Source organism: Pteropus vampyrus, unplaced genomic scaffold, assembly GCF_000151845.1.
Source record: "Pteropus vampyrus isolate Shadow unplaced genomic scaffold, Pvam_2.0 Scaffold185, whole genome shotgun sequence".
NCBI classification, from domain to species: domain Eukaryota; kingdom Metazoa; phylum Chordata; class Mammalia; order Chiroptera; family Pteropodidae; genus Pteropus; species Pteropus vampyrus.
In genome coordinates, this window is record NW_011888966.1 from 2,721,180 (window position 1) to 2,725,975 (window position 4,796).

At 40.4% G+C, this 4,796-nt stretch overlaps 1 long non-coding RNA gene across 1 annotated transcript; it reads left to right on the plus strand.

The window, feature by feature from the left end:
• The first annotated feature begins 2,445 nt into the window (after positions 1–2,445).
• On the plus strand, positions 2,446–3,963 carry LOC111746364. The gene is made up of 3 exons (XR_002783067.1): positions 2,446–2,630; positions 2,980–3,094; positions 3,383–3,963. It is a non-coding gene; the product is annotated as an uncharacterized LOC111746364 (long non-coding RNA).
• Positions 3,964–4,796: the final 833 nt, after the last annotated feature.

The following is a 4,796-nucleotide window of genomic DNA, read 5'->3' on the forward strand; positions in this document are numbered from 1 at the left end:
GATATGTCTACACATTTCCTTGTAATTCCATTTTCCATCTTCATTTCCAGAGCTTGGATGGAGGTAAAGAGTCATTAGAAAGCCCTTTACTGGAACATTGGTCAGGTAGCCACTTTCAATACTCTCATTTCAATGGTATCTCATAAAGAGGTGTTCACTTTACCTGAACACCTGCCTGGGTGAAGTAGCTACTTGTGTTTAGCCCTTTGAAAGGTAGGTGAGACCACAATTATATAAATCCAGATAGTAAACAGCTATGAAAATAGCCTTTTATTTAAAGTCTGAGCTCAACTTCCTATCCCAAGAAACCTTGGATTTTTCCAATGAGATGGAATTTCCCTGCCTCAGTTACCACATCTTCCCTTAAATTAGTTGTTCATACCCATATCATACTTCGCTAAACTGTAAGTTCTATAGTTAGGGGCAGTGTTCTCCTTTGGTTCCTGTGCCTTGCATTTTTTTGTATTAGACTCATAATTGAGTGAATGTTTTAAAGGGATTCTAGACTTAGGAAAGACGTCCAGAAAAGGTCTAGTCCTTACTCTTGATTCTGGCTAAATCCAAGCCATTCCAGGCACACAAGGATCTCGTACAGGACCACAGATGAGTGTGTTCTCACTTTCTCCAAATGCCACCTATTCCCATCCTGCCCTATTGCTTACTTCTTTTGCTCTTTTGCACAATTCTTTACAGCTAGAAAATGGCCCCACATCAACTAAATCCTTCATGTACTAGGAACTGGATTAGTGGGCTCTCAACCTTTTAAGGTAGGCTAATAGGTTTATGTTGTTTATGGCCAAGTTCTGAGAAGAAGAAGACTAAGGACTTGATCAAGAGATGTTTGATTTGGCATTTAACAGTTGTAGGAGGTTAAATTTTTGTATGCTGGAATGTATGTAGGCAAAAGGGTCCGTATATTTTTTTTGTCAGCAGTTATAAGGTCAAGTTAAAATGAACGAATGTCTCATCTTTGTACTGCTTTTTAATGACAAATTACTGCATCAATTACTTGTTTTTATATTCAACAATTTGGAAAGATAGAGCTTTTTACAACTGGGTGATTAATGTCACGTGATAAAATTTGTTGAAGGTCAAAAACAGATAAGTGGAAGAGGTGAACACATGTCATGCATGTTCTCAAAACTTAGCTTCCCTTTGTCTATAGAATCATGTCCAAACAGTCAAGGCTTTGACTTGGGCTGGCAAAATAAACTTTCAGAGCCTAATTTTCCTCAACTATGTGTATAAAAAATAAGATCAGGGCTCTTCTGGAAATTAAATTATATAGCTTAAAGAGACTGACATACAGTGGTAGAAATATTGTGGTATTCAAGGTTTATTCACAATCTGTTACTAGTCTACCAGACAGCTATTTGCAGAGCTTCATATGATGCCTTCTATTCAGTTGGTACTCAAATACCTAGGAAAAGGGAGGTAGGTGCTTGATAAGTGAAATGACTAGAATTTAGGTCTCCAGTGTGTGTACAAGTTCTGAGGTAAGCACGGAGTAATACACTGGTAAAGGGATCCTTGAAGCTAGTCAGACAATGTCAGTGTCAGCTGCTCTGTAAGGGCAGGTAGATTGTTCTTTTGGGAGCCTGTCTCAATTCTGAAAGAAAGCTCTTTGATGACCTCTCCTGGCAAACAGAGGAAGGAGTGATAAGCATTTCGGAGACTGGGTTCATAATGAAAATGCTTTACAGTTTACCAGGAAGGGGTGGAGTTATCATTCATTGTGTCATTTTATCTAGACATTGGACCTGTGATGTGGATACTATTATCCCCAAATACAGAGAAACCGGGTGTCAGAGGTAATGGTCTTGTTCAAGATAACATGCCTGGGGTAGTTGCACCTCAGCCTTCTACCGCCAAGCTAGTGCCCTTTCCACGGTACTAGGAAAACCTCGAATGAGTTTAGAGAGGGAAGCTGAGAGTGAAACGTGGAGTGGGACCACCTTGGAGTCTGGGGGAGTCCTCCTGTTTTTTTTTTTTTTTTCCCCTTGCAGTTAAAAGACAACTGGTGAAATGTCCTTTAGAAAAAACTTTACAGCTAGGAAAACTTCAAGCACAACTAATTCAATACTCCTGTTTTACAGATAGGAAAATTGAGGCTCCGAGGAAACAGGAGAAAATGTGAAAGAATTTGACAGTGACTATCTCTATTAACCACCTGGAATATACAGTTACCATTTCACTGTATTTGTTTTATTGAACATCTGTCCATTCTGGAGGTCTTTTTTAAAATATCCTTGATTTGAATCTTTCAGTGGCAAAGAGAGTGGCTAGATGGTGATGGGGGCAAGGATAAGAAACAGTCGGTTTATAATGTTTCCATATTAAAAAATTTTACATTTAAAAAATATTAATTTTTGAGTATTAATTTTTAGTCAAGAATTTGGGGACAAGAAAAAAGTTTCAGTCTGCAATATTTTCATTAATTCCAGGGCCAGATGAAGGGAGAGTGAAGATCATTTGTCATGTCACCCTATAAACATTTTGAAGAGAGTCCATTGATATAAAGCATAAATATGTTCCTGTTGGCAAAGACAGGAGCAGTGTTTTCTGATTATAAAGAGTGTTTGTTGGAGCTACAGGAGTGTGGAAGCAATTTCAGAAACATCATTGCCAGGGTGAGGTTTTGTTTGGGGGTGGAGGGTGGAGAAAACTGGCCCAACTCCAGCCACACCTGCTATAAAATATATATATATTAGTATAGCCTAGCTCATGGTATGAATTTAGATGAACCTCCCCAATGGTCTGGAGCAGTCCCACTTTTTCTGCCCGTAACTGCAGCTAAAGTAACAGGGACAAATGGGGGAAAAATATTCTTAAATCTTGCTGGAATTTTCTTGTTACGATCAAATTATGTATATGGAGGGGTGGGGATCAGGCTGGGAGGGAACTTGGAGTAGGTGCAGTTATCCCCCTAGACGTATTAAACAAGTTCTGCTCTGATGCTTTTCTTTTTGATTCTTCCAGAGACTCTGGCAGAGAGAATTCAAACAACTGCCATGGGAAGTGGGTTACAGCCTTCACAGGTCATACATGCTAAAATACCAGAGTGGAATGTCCTGATGTTTGATGGGATTCTCAGGTGAGAAGCTAGTATTAGAGGCAAATCCATCAGTGCTGTGAAATCCCTTGACTTTCATGGCAAAAAACTAAGATGATAATCTCCTCAAGGGCCAAGACTCTCCTCTTTTTTAACTTCTACCCTACCTGCCACCAGAAGGCCTGGGATAGGGTTCCAAGCCCGACACTGAAATGGGGAAACAACGAAGCATTTCACAACGTACGATACGCCCTTTCTCCTTTTCTTCAACCCGTGAATATATCTCAAGTTTGGCTTTGAAAAATCTCCTTCAACTCCCTCTTTTTACAGGGGAGTAAGCAGGCCAGAGAAAGGCGACATAGCTTACCTGTGTTTCTGTGGTGAGCCTGAGCACCAGAACAAGAACCCCACTTCCCAGTGACCTCTGTCCTCTTCAGAAGGCGAGTGTATTTAAATAGGATGCTGGGTTTCTGAAGTTGCATAAGAAGACAGTTGAATCTGAAGGAAGGCAGGCCAAAAACAAGGCAATACAGGTAATAGTGAAGCAGGTGTGAGAATGAGACCCATTATGCTTGGGATCTGTGTGCAGCCAGCAAATGTCGATTAGGTAGCTGGTACTGATCTGTAGCTGGTTAATGGCCTTATGTAAAATATAATTTTCGTCGCTGGGCTCTTTGAAGGGTATATTTTTGGCTTGCCATTCTCTCTACTCTGACTTCTCGACCCAACGTTCCAATGGAAATTTTCCAGAGCAGCAAAATTTTAAAATGCATGGGCAAGAGGAGAAATAGAAATCAAAACCCTAAAACTAACCTGACAAGAGCGACTACATCTATTCTAGCTCCCCCCACCCCTCACTCCCTCAGAAATAAACCTGCATCTTCTGACAGAGTTTAGTTTCACAAAATGAGATGTACACACTGATGAAACAGGAAATGTAGGCAGAGAGGCAGGAGGAGGAGGCTGGGGGTGGCGGCGAGCAAAGGGGGAAGAAGTAATGGCTTGGATGCTAGCTGAAGAAGCCTTAAAGATCCTAAAGATTATTGGGCAATAATTTTTACTTTAGAACTCATTTTGCTGTTCCAAAGAATGATAAAACATCTTAATAATTGCTTTAAATAACCACACAGCTCCATCAAAACAGCATGAACTAACACCCACATATGAGCAAACCTATCTTCTGCCACGGCTGTCTTTATAGCTTGAGAAATCCTTAAGGAAGCAACAGGATAAAAAAATTGATAGAAGCATCATCTAGGCAGGGCCCTCAGGATTCTAGATTACTCCGGCCTGGGAGAGAGATGTTTGCAGGGTGCCCTGCTCGTCCTTGATATCCTGAGATCTTCAGCTGAGACAGTCAGGAAAAGGTCATTGTTTTCATTCTCTTAACATTTGGCTGGAGTGGAGATGGCAGCATTTCAGGATTTTCAGAAGTTCTCTACATCTACAAGGACTTCAACCAATCCCAAGATGTTCTTTCTATCCACTGGGATTTCAGGATACTGTGAGACCAGAGCCTTCCAGCATATGCTCTCCTTATACTGATAGAAGGTGTTAAAAGCAAGCCAGCTCAATCAAAAAAAGGCATATTACTTTAACTCCTTAAGTCTTGTTTCTGGCAGGAAAATAGGAGGGTTCATAATTCAAATTTCCGGAATTGATTTCTGATAGAAAGGGGCTTAGTAGAGGGATATAACACAAAGCTAAATTTTAAGAACATGTTTCCTGCTTGCTTACCTGTTTA